The 17,019-nt window shown below is 43.0% G+C and overlaps 1 protein-coding gene across 5 annotated transcripts in view; it reads left to right on the plus strand.

The window, feature by feature from the left end:
• The window catches only part of LOC123374956, a 71,090-nt gene that overhangs the window by 27,583 nt on the left and 26,488 nt on the right, over positions 1 to 17,019 (plus strand). The window contains exon 4 of one of the 5 annotated variants that reach the window (XR_006581263.1): positions 2,285 to 2,481. The exons of 3 other annotated variants lie outside the window; for them this stretch is intronic. The gene's annotated coding sequence lies outside the window, so the exon portion shown is untranslated. One more of the 5 variants, XR_006581265.1, reaches the window with a different exon arrangement.

Raw genomic sequence — 17,019 nt, forward strand, 5'->3', positions numbered from 1 at the left:
TGGGTGGCTCTGCATGGCACAGATGGGATCAGCTATCTTTTTAGGTAGATGGAATGACACATCAAAAGTCCTGAGATCATGTCCCTGGTGGGATGGGCCAAATGGAGGATCTAGTTCTCTAGCCACTGAAATGTGAATTTTACACCACTCTTAGGAATACATTGATTGATTCACTGTCTAAAAACAAGTCTAGGCTGGCGGCTAAAGAGGTGGTCATTTGGCATTATCAGTGCAGAAAGAACCCAGACTATTTTCAGCAAGCAATTTTGCATACAATGTACTTGAGTTCTTATATCAAGCCCAATCACTGTGGCATCCATGCATCTAAGAGCCAAATTATGCCATCAGATTTATACCTACCACTCACATTAATTCTAATGGGAGCAGAATTCATTCCTTAGCAGGCAGAGAAGGAAGAAAAAACACACACTGTATCCAGCACTGCCTTAGAGCCAGTCCAGTTGCCTTACTCATCCGAGTTGTCCCACTGAAGACAAGGGACCTGCTCGGGTGAGTAAGATAAGCCAGCATTAGCTCTGAATTTGCTCCTTCAAATATGGTTGGGCATCCATAAAATTTTAAGTAACACTTTCAGGAATTGCTATAGTTTGGAAGAAATGCCTTGCAGTGAATTTTTGAATTTTTATTGGAATGTAGAAGAGTTTTCCTGCTTTATGTATCATCCTGTGCATGATATATTAAGGTTTTGCATACACCGTAATATAGATACTGAGTGGTACAAGGTGTAACTTGCCCACCCTTCACTCTAACCTTCCATGGGCTGCCATGGATCCAAATAACCAATTTCAATTGATTCCCAGGGAGCACCAGCAACAGATAAGTGACTGAAGAGCCAGTAGCAAAGGGGTTATTAAAAGAGGCGTTCCTGGAGGCTTTACAATGCACAAGGAAATCATTTGGAACACAATTAGGTTGTCAGGTGAAAGTGTGGAAGGAATGGCTTATACCCCAGAGGTAGATACTCATTTCCAGAGCCTTTTCTGATTTTGACTACCTGACCACCCCAACTGATTTCATATCAAATCGCCTCCTGATTGGAGTTCCACGACGACTGAGACTCTGTGCCAACCTCATTAAACCAAGTTTCCTTTATGACTAAAGGAGGAGCTTGGAGCCCTGGTGACTGCAGTGTTGTGTCAGCTGCTGCTAAAATGATTAACCCAGCTATTTTTATATACAGTGCTAGGTCTGAAACCACACCCTTTACACACACACACACACACACACACGTTTTAAAGGGACAACTCATATGAGTAAGAGCTAGAGGCCTGGACCTTGATACAGTATGATAGAGTTTGTACAATGGTGCCTGATCCGTAGAGAAAAGGGAGTAGAGCGTACTATTAGGATTTGAAATTACTGTATTAATGACTATGCTTTCACTCTTGTTCAGTACGTTTCACCTTCAAAGCATTTACAAGCTTTACGTAACATCCTCACAATTAGTTCTGCCCAATTTACAGATGGAGAAACTGAGGCAGAAACGTGCACTGCCTCACCACAGCCCAAAGACGAAGTCAGCATCAAGGGGCCACATGAATCTTTGGTGTAACTCCACTGAATGAGTGATGAATTTGGCCCAAGCTATTTCTTTTCACATTGACCTCTCATAATTGAGGATCCACATATAAAACTTAAGTGACTCATTCATTCTTTCAGTCCCTAATTCGAGGCAGACTGGACCTTGTCTCTCTCTGAGGTAGTTGGTGATGATGGGAAGAAAAACAATCTATAGAAAGAAAAGGCAGCAGTTCTCTCAGAAGAAAATATACTTAGACAATCCCAGCAATGCTCTGCTGTTAACATCATATACAATTGATGTTTTGGCACTGGGCAGGGTTTACAAACATCCCTTAGTGCACATGGCTGGCTATGCTATTTAGAACCTATGCAGGAGCTGTATTTGCTCTGTATCCAGCTTGATCAAACAAAAATCAGAAAGGGTCACCCATCAGTTTGTGTTGGTTGTCACTAGACATCTGAAATCGGGCACATGAACTCTGGCACAAGGATTGTGCAAAAAACCAAACAAATTAAACCCCAAAACAGAAAAAGAACCACAACCTAGAGATTTTCCCCTCAAATTGTATGCATATAGTTTGAGTAATCCAGATGGTCTCATCTTGCTGTTCATGTGTGTTTTGTTTTTCTAGTTGTGGCAGGAGTTTATTGGTGGTGGGTTGCATTTATGACAGGAGCATAGTTAATGTGAAAGCATATTCACCTGCTAGTTTATCCGTTCATATTGTTTCCTATTTTTTAGGTACTGTAATTCTTGGAACCCCCGCACCATGCTTAAAGTCCCTTTTGTACTAGGCACGGTACACATGCAAAGAGTTCCTGCCCCTGAGAGCTTACCCATCTCTCTGCATTGCATCTGTTTTTCAAGCTCATGTTATAAAGTCGGTAGGAATCCAACAAACATACAATCAATCAACCAAACAACAACAATTAAAAGTCTTTCCAAGGGGTAAAGGCTTCAGTAAAATGACGGGGCATGGTTTAAAAAAAACAGGAGTACTTGTGGCACCTTAAAGACTAACAAATTTATTTTAGCATGAGCTTTCGTGAGCTAAAGCTCACTTCTTCGGATGCATAGAATGGAACACACAGACAGGAGATATTTATACATACATGGTTTGTGTTTCCTTAATTTTAACAGTAGTTTGAGGTTGTCTCCCTCATGTAGACTTTCCGAGTTGATCAGGTTTTCCATGACTCATGTGGCCCATAGTTTGGCCATCCAAGTTTCAACATCAGTTGTTCTTTCTGTATTCAGTAAGATACCACAGCCATCCTGAGCTGGGAATTCAGTGATCTCCTTTGACAGCATAGATTTCCTCAATGCCTGATCCCATAAGAAAGATTGCAGGAGCCTATGGGAGAGAGTTACTGCTGAGATGCAAGAACTAAGCGAGGGTATCCCCACCAGATATGCAGGAAGTAACTTGTCTCCCCACATTTTCATCAGCCTCTATTCTTTTTTAAAAACCGTTTTTAAGTGCAACTGTTCTTTAAGCTGTGTGCTTGCCCTGTTGACTTTACAGCGAGCAAGTAACAGTCTGAATAAGGCAGTCATCATTACTAACTCCCATTCAAATCAAAGGGAGCTATGTCCGAGTAAGCACTGAATACAAAGCGAGAAAGGACCTCAGGATTTGGGCCAATAACAGCACCTAATGCTCAGAGCACTTTTTATGCAAAGATCCTGAAGTGCTTTACCAAATCAAATATTATCCCCTCTGTACATATGGGGAAACCGAGGCACAGAGAGGTCATGTGATTTTTACTTGTCACATGGCAGATCAGTCAGTGGCAGAGCTGGGAACAGCATTCATGTTTTCTGATTCCTAAGCTGCACCCATGAAACAATATTGCAGCACAGGGTCCAACAGAGGGGCAAAGGGCTGAGAAATCCTCTTCTCTCAGTAACAGCACCACACAGGATCGTGCCCAACGACATACCTAGACTCAAATTTTTACATTTCTGGCCCAGTTACCATTATTGGCTCACAAGTTTGGCCTTGGGAATAGAGAAGAGACGAGAGGAGGGGGGAAAAGAGAGTTCTTAGACATATTGTCAATATCTAAGCATGAGAAGGGGGAAAACAGCCCTTGGACACAGTGTCAATAACTAAATAGGAGACTGTCTCAAAAAGAGCGTGTGTTGCTGACAGACATCAAAGTGCTTCCATTGAAAGGAACTTACAAGAAAACAAAACCTTGAGATCAGCCTGTGTCATTAGCTACCAAATGGTTCTGCTTTGTTATTATGTAAATGACATATTGAAATACAAATTGGAAGCCTTACAGTGTAATTATTGTTGCGTATTAATTTCCTTCATTTCTTACCAGCGTTTCCCGCTAAACCCCTCTTATCTAACATTGGTGAGGCCGCTTTGTTTGGCCTGTTTTCTTCCTCAGAGAGGAAAGAACAGCCATGGGAAATACAAGATTTAATGAAAAGTTTCTATTTCAATCAAATACTAATAAAACACCACACATTTCTCTGGCAGCTTTTGTTTAAAATAACAAGGCTTACTTATAGTACTGGAACTCAAAGCACTTTACAAAGGACATCGGACCCATCCCTGTGTAACAGACAGGGACAATGAGGTGCAGAGAAGGGACTTGGCCATGCTCACCCAGTGATAAAGCTGGGAACCAAACCCAGATCTCCTGAGGCTTGGTTCAATGCCCTATCCGCTAAGCCACGCTGCCTCCCTGATTAAGGAAATCACCTGTCTCTTTACTAGTGTTCACATTCCTGTATGCACGCCCACAAACAACTTCCCACACCGATTTCACCACAGGGTTAAGTGTTTTGCCCAAGGTCATATGGAGAGACATTCACCCCATGCAGAGGGCCAGCACAAGGCTCATACATCACTTAGGTCCTCAAAAGAGGGGTTAAACAGAGGCCTTGTGCTGGGGTCCCCTGCCTGGTGGCTGAATTTCATGCACGGGGAATGTGGTAGATTCCCCGATCTGCAGTCCCCTGCATTTGCCACTAGACAACACTCCTTCCTCATTGGATTTAGCTACCATTCCCCAGAGTGCCTCCAGGCTGAGCGATCCACTATTATTTTGTTAAAGGTATAAGACTCCACGCTAAAGCAGAGGTGTTACTCTGTCTCCCCTATGCTGCACTGTTACCGTTAAGTAAGTGGGCAGCATGAGCTAGGCCCAAGCCAGTGCTGTCTATGGCTAGAGGCAGCAAAATGTCTCTGTTGTTATTTACTGATGGAAATGTCCCAGTACGTCTTTGAACAGCGAATGCTACGTCACAGGGAGAAAGAACCACAAGGAGAGAGCCTTGAGGAAATGTGTAGCCTTTTATTAATCTAACAAAAAGAACAGTGGGAAGATCTTCATTACTTGATTTGAAGGTTGTAGGGCTCTGGGTTATTTAAACTGTATTTCAGGGGTGAGTTTATGACCACAGCTCAGGGAAGAGTACAGAGAGCGGATTGTTATCTTACCTTTGAAGCACACAGGAATTGCCAAACGACAGAACAAAGGGAATATTTAGAAAGATCAAAGCCTTTCCAGGTTTTTTGATATTGCTTTTAAGTGAATTTTGAAATGTAGCTCCTCCTTTCCTGACCTGCACTGCTGCTCCTCCTTATTTTGTGAACAACAGCTGGACAGCACAGGAGATTGTCCAGCTCAGCAAGGACCTAAATGGTGCGGCACATTACGCATCAGATGCAAGTGGGAAAGCAGTGAAACACACACTAATTTTAAACACAAAATGGCCTCTGTCTCTCCAGACAACAGAGGCCTTTGAGATTTCAAGATGAAGAAGGCGGCCGTGAGTTCTGAGACTGAACTCTCTGGGGTAGGGACTGTTTTATTTGTTCAACGTCATCCAACACAGTGGGGCCCTGATCCTGACCGGAGGCCTCTAGATGCTCTGGGAAGTCAAATAATAATGATAATATTGCTAAATAAGCCACCTCAATCAAGGTGTGGAAAGTACCATTAGGGGAAGCCTGATAATATACTGGCCAGAGACCTTACGGCCCAATGTTCCACAGTTATCGGTTATGAAGGACAAGGAAGAGACTAATTCACGTCATACACAAATGCTCTGTGCTTGGCAGGCCATAAGTCTGGAAGCTTCTGTTTCTTTATGGAACTGAACTCTGCCCCCAAAACTGACCTAACTCCTGGCTCAGAGCGGTGTTAGTAAGATAAAGGAATATGTGTGGTTACCTACCTGGCCTCGGAAAACCCTGCTCCAATTTAACAAGTGTTTCTTGTGGCAGCACTGAAGCGGAGAGTTCTGGGTGTTCTGCTCATTTGCCAGCTGTGCGGTTCAGATCCAAGTCTACACTTCTCCACAGTTTGCAGTGTTCTGAGCCAGGGTCTGGGTTTGGCCCTGCAAGCTAGGAGACTGAGGTGGCAGAAACACAACACAGGGACCAGAGCTCACTTTAAAGGATAATGTCAAGATAGACCCAGTTGTGGATTCAGCACAGGGCTAGGCAGTTCCTCTCCTTTCTGTATCCCCAACAGCCAATATATAGTCCTTCCCTGGAGCATTGGGTGCAAGTGGTAATGGTTGTGAGAGGCTCCTTGCTCATTAGTGATCAGAGAGGACACGCTCCCTGCTGCCACACGACCCGTCTGTAGCTCCCTGCTATTTCAGAGCGCACTGGGGTCCAAGCTGTGGAAATACACAATGAAGAAAAACCCCACACAAATATCTTCCCAAGATCTTACTTTATGCAAGGAACTGGTCACAGCAGCAGGCAGCCCTGCTATGTCATTTTCAACAGGACTTACTTTTGGGAAGGTAAATTGGATAACCCTGTAATTGGATCTCCTCTCATTACACAAGTGGCATCTTCAGACCCAAAGGGGATAAAGTATTTATCAGCACCTGCTGGGGAACAGCAAAGAAACACAGCTTCAGTAATAGCAGGATCAGGCCCATGATACTGTATTTTAATGTGTCCCCATCTACCCAAGCTGAAGTTATTTGTAGAGACGGGTGAAACAAGGGATACTTCAGATCCGAGGTATATTTAATCAGAACCCTCAAAGTTCAGCAGGGTTTGGATACTATTTTGCTTATGTCTGGTTACTTCAGATTATGTAGCTCATCATCTTGGCAAATCCCAAAGGGACATAGCCTCCTGGCAGATCAAATGCCATGCAGGTCGATCTCTGGTTAGGTCCTTAAAACTGAAAATCCAGCCAGACCATCTAATGTCCATCATTTGGAATTTTATTTTGGTGAACACATCCGCGCTCACCGGCCATGGAGCCGCATTCCTTGTTAGACATGCTTTGGAATTCATTGGTCTTTCATCCTAGTAATATGCCTGTACCAAGAAAGCCACTGAAACCGAGCGAGTGCTGATGGAGGTGGGTTTGGCTACAAAAATCCTCATTTCTGATCTTGTCCTTCCATTTAATATGAAGCAGCTAAGGAAGATGATAAAAACAATCTGGTGTTCTTCACCTTCTTCCATGCCCACGTTTCACTGCTGTATGATAGCATTGATGCAACCGTGGTTCTATAGATCCAGACCTTCGCAGCAGGCTTGATGTCTCCCACAGAGGCCATCAAAGGGCCTGAAACATGGTGGTGGCTCATATGTTGTTATATAAAATACGGTTCAGTGACTTATAGCAACTTTTCTTCCAAGGATCTCAAAACACTTTATAGTGCACTGAGTCTCACAGCATCCAATGGAATAGGCAAATATCATCATAACGTGACAGATGGAGGTACAGCATCCAGGGGTGTGGCCACTTTGCATCAGCTTCGCTGGCATAAAGTGACCACAGACTGGGAGTCAGAAGTCTCCTCCTGGGATATAACCTTGGTGTAGGGGCCTCTCCAGAAGATGCAGAGTTGGTTCTGTGGAAGATGTTCTGAAGTGGGATGTGGGTTTTGTATGAGCACCTGGTAGCAGAACTGGACAAGTACCTGAAAAATGTTTTCCATGCATATTGGAAATAAAAAGCAGAATTCGCTCTGGATACATTTGTGCCCCCTTTTTGCGTTCACTTTCTATAATTCTCCTAGTGAATGAGTTTGCAGGCATGAAATGTACATGGAGGTGGTGAATTTTAAGTAACTATCCACAGAAAGTGAATTTTGAATATGTGAACTGGAGTCAGCACTAAGGAGCACATAGGTCAGGCTCAACCAGCATGGCTTATAATTCAAACACTGGACTTTAACAACAATTTGCTCATGAACACTCTCTGGGCCAGGGGCAAGTCAGTCACATTAACTAGCAATAACACATCAATTTGAGAAAATCAGCAGCTGGTTATGGACAATTTGTAAACAGACAGAATTGGAATACATTATTTGCTAAGAATTATTCACTATTTGATAGCGCATGTAACTTTCTATGCATATCTTGGGCACTTTCATTCAAGACTTGCAAAGTACTTCATAAACACTAATGCATTAAACCTCCAAAGACCTATGGTAGAGATGGATCCAAATGGTTCCCCCTGTTTTATAGATTGGTGAACTGAGATGCAGAGAAGTGACTTAGCCAAGGCCAGACAGAAAATCAGTGGCAGAGACAGGACTAAGACTTAAGAATTCTGTTACCTTATCCTTGCTTCAGCCACTAGAGCACACTTTCTAGCCAAGCTCATTGTGATAGGGGGTTTAGAAGGCCGGGTAGCCTCGTGGTTAGCACACCTGACTTCTGGCATGCGCCCCTCTCTCAGGATGGTAATGGTGCCTGTTCCTGGCCTTAAGCCAGGAATCTTCAGTTTTCCACCAGCATCTGGGCCTGGGCTCTTACGTGGTGTGGTAGGGGGACCCAGGCCCTCCCTCTACACCCAGTTTCAGCCCAGGGACCTGTGAGAAGCAATACTGGCTGGGTCTTCCATGCAGCAAGTCCAAGTTCACTTCCCTGGGTTACTTCCTACCATTAGGTCCCTTCAGTTTGGGGCATGGCCAAACAAGCAGTCTCTCAACAAACCACACAAACGTCTAAAGGAGCAGGGCCTCAAAAGGGGTGGTGGTGAGAGACGGAACTGCTTGTAGGCCTTATCTGCTCTATAGTCCCCTCTCAGGCTCAATCTTCTGTCTGGTTTCCTGGAGGAGGACTCCTCTTTCCTGCACCCTGTCCACTACCCTTTGCCTGGGCTTCTAAGATCCCTTTTAACCTGCTCTTCCAGTCAGAGCATGCTTGGCAGGCCCAGAGACCCAGCATTGCCTTTTAATGCCCTCGGGCTCAATATAACCCATCATGCTTGTCTGATTGTAAACATCACTTATACAGGTAACATGCCTAAATCAGCCTGGCACATTAGCACCCAGTCTAAACTACGTAATTTAGAAGAGCTCCAATTCACCCTTTGCACAAGCCAGCCTCCGAGAATACATGACTCCAGTCCTTTGGCATTTGTCAAGCACCAGTAAAATATTCAGCACTGTAGAGGACCCAGAGTGAGACAGTCCCTGCTCCAAAGAGTTCACGGTCTAAAAGATATGGAGAAGATGGGATTTACTGGGAAGCCGAGAAGAAAGAACTCACAGGAGGGTTTTGATGTCTTAAAATATTTGGCACAGTTCTCTTCTTATGGGTAATGGGGAGACATGAAGTGAATCTTAAGGAGGGACTTGAACGTGACATAGGTTGGGACTTGGTGAAGAGGAGACTGCATTGCATGCATTTGGAAACCATACTTGTGGAAATACTGGACACGCCTGCCTTCACATCCCTTTCTTGTGTGAAAGTTCAGCCCAATGATAAACCCTGGCTCCAACAGGAGGCGAATGATCATGGATGGTCTCAATTCTTGATTAGTTTACAAGGCAACTAAATTCCTGATGCCCACAGAGTATCTGGGTCTGAAACCATAGAACTAATAATGTAGAGAACTTTCATGCAGGAAATGGCTTTAGGTCTAGGATTTTCCAAAGGGCCTAAGTGAGTTTGGCACCCCACTCCCAATGAAAATCAACTAAGGCTTAAAGGCCAGCATCTGTTGAAGTCAATGGAAACCTGTCAGGACCCTGGTCTCAAACCCAGGCCCACTGCATTTTTGGGAAGCAACAGTGGCCGTTGTGACACCCGACACATTGGATTACCAGCAAATTCCTTGGCTAGGTCAGCGTCCAGGGCTCTGCAACTCACTTCCTGATTGGCCACATAGTCTTGACCCTGATTGGCTAGTGGTTATATATAAACTTCCTTCTTCCTTTCTGGACTTGTCTGAGCAACAAGCAAATTCCCACTAGTTGCTACTCAGACCCACCTGACTGTGCCTTGTCACCACTCCTGACCTTATGTTGCTGCCACACCTAACCCTACCAGCCACCTCGCTGCCCCATGCCCTTGGATTGGACCTCCTAGCAATCAAACCTCATGTGTGGACTCTGATCACTGATAGGACGTGCCTTACAGAACTTTTCCATTGACTTCAGTAGGAGTGCAACTCTGCTTGTGCTCTTGCTCTGATCCAATCTCACTGAAAACAGTCCCACTAACTTCAGTGGACACTGGATCAGACCCTTTAGTCCTAGTTTTATCATTCCTTGGCACTCAGACTTTTAGTGGGATGGGATGAGGAGCCCAGTGGGCTTTTCATGCTAGAAACCAATCAAAGCCAGAGGACTTCTCTGGACTGTAAAATTAAGGGGCCACTAATTGTGTTGTCAACCTTTGGTTTACATAAACTGGTCCTGAGTGCAGTCAGGCTTTGAGTGGGGATGAGGAAGGACCATGTTTAGAATTTGGGTTTCAGCACAATAGCTGAACACAGTTTCTCTGTGTCTCTACCTGCGTCTTTAGCATGCTCAGTAGCAATTCAGCTACATCACTTACTGGCAGTCGTGCTCAGTAGGGGTTTAAGTTTTGCCGTGCAGACAATGCTGGCAAGACAAGACAGACAGAGATAAAATGGAGTTGAGAGAAAAGCCATAAGTAAGAAGGTTAATATTTTCTGCCTGTCTCTCCCAGCTGCCACGTGGATTATGGCTGCTTCTCCTCAGCCCTGTTGGCTGGGATACCAGTTTCACTGGTATTTAATTGTCTGCGCCTAACTATACATTACACTGAGTGTAATTTAACATTGCTGGCCAGATCGTAGCGATAAGCAAGGTTTACACAAACAGCTACCAGAGCAGAGAATCGTTTCTGTCTAATTCTAGAGTCCTTTGTAGTTAGTGGCTCCAGACAAGGGTGGGACACCACTGTATTGACATCACATCTTCAGATGTTTCTGAGAGTTGTAGGAAAAAACTTGTAACACCGGAAGAAAAACTTTTAAACAAAAATTATGGTAAAGATCCTCAGCTGCTGTAAATTGGTGTAGCTCCATTTCAGTTGCCATAGCGATACTGATTTACACCAGCTCAATATCTGGCCATATAGCTGTATAATTCAGTTTATCCTCTTTAGCAATGATCCGCAAAAGGGAAGAAAAAAGGGGATTGTGCCCCCTATTTTATTACATTATTTATGTATTGTTACTTTATCACATACGAAGGACATATTTTTCACTTTAGCAATATAAGGAATGTCAAGCCTATTCTTCCCTGCTTTTGTTGTAGGACTTGGGAGGGAGTAGGGGTAGTTTCAAAGATATGGATTAAAAGCTCCATTGGCTGAAGGGACCAAAAAGTGTTGATTCTTTAGCAAAAATATTTGTTTCAAGAGTTATTTGGGCAACTGCGTTAAACAGGAGTGTACAAGCAGCAATCAAACCCCAAGAATTCTAAAGATCCTGACTAAAAATTATCTCCTCTCTCAATTAATCTGATTTCACACTTTAGTTCTGCGCTGTCATACTCCTAACAGTTCTCTGGTGGTCCATAGAATATTTCAGGGTAAAGAAGCTCTGAATTTCTAATAGAAGAATCAAGAATACTGGGAATCATTAAGAAAGGGATAGATAAGACAGACTATCATATTGCTGCTATATAAATCCACAGTACATCCACATCTTGAATACTGTGTGCAGATGTGGTCACCCCTTCTCAAAAAAGATATATTAGAATTGGAAAAGGTTCAGGAAAGGGCAACAGAAATTATTAGGGGCCTGGAACAGCTTCCATATGAGGAGAGATTAATAAGATTGGGACTTTTCAGCTTGGAAAAGAGACGACTAAGGGGGGATATGATAGAGGTCTATAAAATCATGACTGGTGTGGAGAAAGTAGATAAGGAAGTGTTATTTACTCCTCCTCATAACACAAGAACTAGGGGTCAACAAATAAAATGAATAGGCAGCAGGTTTAAAACAAACAAAAGGCTGTCAAACTATTAAAAAATTAATCACGTGCTCTTAAACAATAATAGAATACCATTTATTTAAATATTTTGGATGTTTTCTACATTTTCAAATATATTGATTTCAATTACAACACAGAATACAAAGTGTACAGTGCTCACTATATTTTTTATTACAAATATTTTCACAGTAAAAAAAGAAATAGTATTTTTCAACTCATCTAATACAAGTACTGTAATGCAATCTCTATCATGAAAGTTGAAATTACAAATGTAGATTTATGTACACAAAAATAACGGCATTCAAAAATAAAACAATGTAAAACTTTAGAGCCTACAAATCCACTCAGTCCTACTTCAGCCAATTGCTCAGACAAACAAGTTTGGTTACAATTTGCAGGAGATAATGCTGTCCGCTTCTTGTTTACAAGATTACCTGAATGTGAGAACAGGCATTCACATGGCACTGTTGTAGTCGGCATCACAAGATATTTACGTGCTAGATGCGCTAAAGATTCATATGTCCCTTCATGCTTCAACCACCATTCCAGAGGACGAGTCCATGCTGATGACAGGTTTTGCTCAATAACAATCCAAAGCAGAGTGGATCGATGTATGTTCATTTTCATCATCTGAATCAGATGCCAACACCAGGTTGATTTTTTTTTTGTGGTTCAGGTTCTGTAGTTTCTGCATCAGAGTGTTGCTCTTTTAAGACTTTTGAAAGCATACTCCACACCCCGTCCCAATCACATTTTGGAAGGCACTCCAGATTCTTAAACCTTGGGTCGAGTGCTGTAGCTATTTTTAGAAATCTCACATTGGTACCTTCTTCACATTTTGTCAAATCTGCTGTGAAAGCGTTCTTAAAATGAACATGTGCTGAGTCATCATCCGAGCCTGCTATAACATGAAATATATGGCAGAATGTGGGTAAAACAGAACAGGAGACATACAATTCTACCCCAAGGAGTTCAGTCGCAAATTTAATTAACACAGTATTTTTTTTTAACAAGCATCAACAGCATGGAAGCATGTCCTCTGGATTGGTGGCCAAAGTGAGAAGGGGCATATGAATGTTTAGCATATCTGGCACGCAAATACCTTGCAATGCCAGCTACAAAAGTGCTATGCGAACACCTGTTCTCACTTTCAGGTGACATTGTAAATAAGAAGCAGGCAGCAGTATCTCAGATAATATAAACAAACTTGTTTGTCTTAGAGATTGGCTGAACAAGAAGTAGGACTGAGTGGACTTGTAGGCTCTAAAGTTTTACATTGTTTTGTTTTTGAGTGCAGTTATGTAACAAAGAACTACATTTGTAAGTTACATTTTCACTACACTACTTGTATGAGGTGAATTGAAAAATACTATTTCTTTTGTTTTTCATTTTTACAGTGCAAATATTTGTAATAAAAATAATATAAAGTGAGCACTGTACACTTTGTATCCTGTGTTGTAATAGAAATCAATATATTTGAAAATGTAGAAAAAAATCCAAAATATTTAATAAATTTCAATTGGTATTCTATTGTTTAATAGTGCGATTAATCATGATTCTTTTTTTTTAATCAATCACATGAGTTAAGTGCAACTAATCGACAGCCCTAGAAATTTTTCTTCATACAACACACAGTTAACCTGTGGAACTCTTTGCCAGAGGATATTGTGAAGGCCAAGACTATAACATAGTTCAAAAAAAGAACTAGATAAATTCATGGAGGATAGGTCCATCAATGGCTGTCAGCCAGGATGGGCAAGGATGGTGTCCCTTTTCTCTCAGTTTGCCAGAAGCTGGGAATGGGCAACAGTGGATGGATCACTTGATGGTTACCTGCTCTGTTCATTCCCTTTGGGGCCCCTGGCACTAGCCCTGTTGAAAGACAGGATACTTGGCTACATGGACCTTTGGTCTGATCCAGAATGGCCGTTCTTATGTTGTAAGCAGGAAAAAAAACTCAAAACAATCCGGGTTAAAAATAGAACATACAAACAAAAATCTTCCCTGGTCCTTCTTTATGGACCATAAAGAGGCACATAAAAGAGACCCAACCCAAGTTTTGTTTGATTTTGCAGGTGACCTTTCAGTCAGGTTGAGTGTGATTAATTAACTTGGCTTGTCAAAATGCAACTAAGTGCCAGTATGATAAGCATATCAGGACCAAGACTCTATAATTTAACCAATTCTATGCATCTAGTCCAGACAGGTAAATTCCAATGTGTAAAGTATATTTTTCACCCTCACTAAAATGTATTTGCTTTTTATAAAGATTAATCTTTAAGCTTCAGAGGGGTAGCCGTGTTAGTCTGGTTCTGTAGAAGCAGCAAAGAATCCTCTGGCACCTTATAGACTAACAGACGTTTTGCAGCATGAGCTTTCGTGGGTGAATACCCACTTCTTCGGATGCAAGCTAATATCCTGGAGAAAAGGAAAGCCATGTCACTTGCAGAGAGCATGAATGACACGTGCCTTGGCTTCTATTAGTCACATACAGAATATTCACTGGGTGTTCCATATGTATCAATCACGTTATTAATCATTGCATTTGCGAGACACTCAGCTCTTTAAAAGGCAAAGGAGGGCTGCTTAACAAGTGGGGTAGGGGCTCAGCTGGCCAGCTAGCTAAACTCAAACTAAATTCATAAAAGCAAAATGGCAAGAAGGTAGCAGGAATAATCAGGTCGTTAGAAACCCAGTGGTTGATTAGTGGATTGGGCAGCAGCACAAGGTGGCTTATGGAAGGGTGGTTTCGTTATATATGGAGATTACAACAGTCAAAGTAAGTTGGGTTCCTCTGTCTAAGCACTGGCCTTGCTGGAGGTTTGGCTGGCTTTGTGTCACCTGCCCTGAAGTTTGCCATCATGCACAAACACCTGCTGCTCCCTCTGGTTTTAAGTCTTTATACTCCCTCTTTGATTCTTATGCATAAGGGGCATACTCTGTCTTCAGCAAATCCTTCTACTTCTTCTGAATTACAGACACGCAGCAAAGCACAGACTGAGCTAAACAGCACTCATGATTCTTTGCTTTGTGGGTCAGGTCTCCAGAGGGAAGGGTCCTGAAGGTCACTAGGCCCCGAAGCATTGGAGTCTGTCCTGGCAGAATGGGAAGGGGAGAAGAGAGCGTTAAACTGAATAAGGTCACATGAGAGGCAGGCAATCCCTTGTGAAAAGTTGAACTAGTGTACAACTTCAGGGGAACCTTGGGAAGGTTTCCTGGGATGCAGAGTAGCCAGAGATAATCATGGGAGGTTCTCTTCCCGCTTATAACCCATGTTTGACCTCTCCAGAGATGGGGAATGAGAGGAGTAGCTGTGCCCATGTCTCGGGGCGGGGGGGGGGGAGGACTCTACCCTCTGGGATCTTTGGGGCAGGTTCTGAGATAGTGACATTGGGGTGGGTGGATATTGAATCCAGTGGCTCTAACATCACATGCAACTGGCTCAGGCTGTGGAGGATGGAGGGCTCTGACTGAGGAGGGGCTGTGACCATAGGATAAAATAGCAGCTGTCGCCCCACTCCCTGTCATGGGCTATAGGGCGAATTTTACCTTCCCAGACCTGGCTCCCATCACATGATTAGCTGGACTGTAGGCAGATGTTATAAATAAGGGCCAGGTAGTTAAAAATTAATCCCTCCTTGCAGCGTGAAATGCCCTGCAGTATAAAAAGCTTCATGTGCCTATGCCCTTCCCTTTTCAGTGAACATGTTTTTACATCCTAACTTTATATAATGCCACCATGAGTAACAAGGTAGAAGCCACACATCCAATACTGATATAGAGGTAATCATGGTTGCACAGATAACTGTATGGATTTTAATATTCCTTAAATATTTACACATTCTAAGTTGTTAGTCAGTGTCACTTTAAATAACTTTAGATATCAACATCAAAATAAGCCTTAAAACAAATCAAACGCAAGGGGTTTTGCTGCTGAAATTCATTGACGAGTCATCTGGTTTAAAACAACTGTCTGTGTATATTTTAAGATTCATTTAGAAAGGGTCATAATTTGATCTACAGAATAATTGCAAATATTTAGTTCTTCCATAGCACTTTCCATCCCAGAGATCTAAGCGGTTTATAAATGAAGCGTAAGTATAGTTTATCCCCATTGTACAGAGATGGAAACAGACGCTTAAAGAGGGGAGCTGACTTGGCCAAGGTCACACAGCTGGTCAGTGGCAGAGCCAGGTTACAGATCTCTTAGGATACAGCTATACCCACAACACTGATCCTCCAGGGATGTCTATGCTGGAATAAATGATCTGTGGCAGGGCCGTGGCTGGCCCAGATCAGCTGACTCAGGCTCCTGAGGCTCAGGCTATGGGGCTAAAAACTGCTGTGTAGACATATAGGCTCAAGCTGGAGCCTGGGTCTGGGATCTTCCTGCCTCATGGGGCCTCAGAGCCGAAGCATCTACGCAGTAATTTTACAGCCCCGTGAGCCCAAGTCAGCTGGTCCGGGCCAGCTCTAGGTGTTTAATGGCTGTGTAGATGTATCCCCAGCACCCAGGTCAGTTGACCTGCGGGGCTAAAAATTGCAGTGAAGATGTACAGGTTTAGGCTCAGCTGCAGGGTCTACCCTGTGGCCGGAGCCCCAGAAACCAGAATCAGCTGACCCAGGCTCAGACTTGGTGCTGTGGGTCTTTGATTGCTGTGTAGAGGTATCCTTTTTCTTCCAACCCAGTGCCCCAGAATCATCTAGGTGCCCTAGGCTATTCTGCACCATAATCTCGCATTTTCATTTTAATGTCACCCATGCATGGTAAAATCCACCACTCATTCATTAATATTTATTAAAACACACACACACACACACCCCAAAAACAAAAGGTTAATTTATGTAGGCCCTTATGAAAATAATGTTATGCTCTTGTGTACCCTCTGCTAGTACTGCAGCAGCAGCTACTTATTAAACCCTTTTCCCAGAGGTGAGGTGATGTTACCAAATGATGTTTGAACACAGGGAGGAAGTAAATAAACAAAGAAAAAGGGTCGCTTTTGTCTCAGGCTGTTCTAGAAGAGCAGGAAATCAAGGCTTGCCAAAATGGAAGAGAACAAAGCCAGTGGGGAAATAGCGTTTATTTTTAAGCCTCCCTGAGAGTCATTGCAAACAATGGGGAGTAGGAAAAAAAATTCTAACAAACCATAAATGATGAAAAATGTGATAAGAATCTCTGTCCTGGGCTCTGGCTTCCGTTCATGGGTTTGCTTAAAAGAGTTCTTACACTGCATGGCTTATATTAAAAAACCATCCAGCCTTGTACTTGG

This window comes from Mauremys mutica, chromosome 7 (assembly GCF_020497125.1).
Source record: "Mauremys mutica isolate MM-2020 ecotype Southern chromosome 7, ASM2049712v1, whole genome shotgun sequence".
Lineage (NCBI taxonomy): Eukaryota > Metazoa > Chordata > Testudines > Geoemydidae > Mauremys > Mauremys mutica.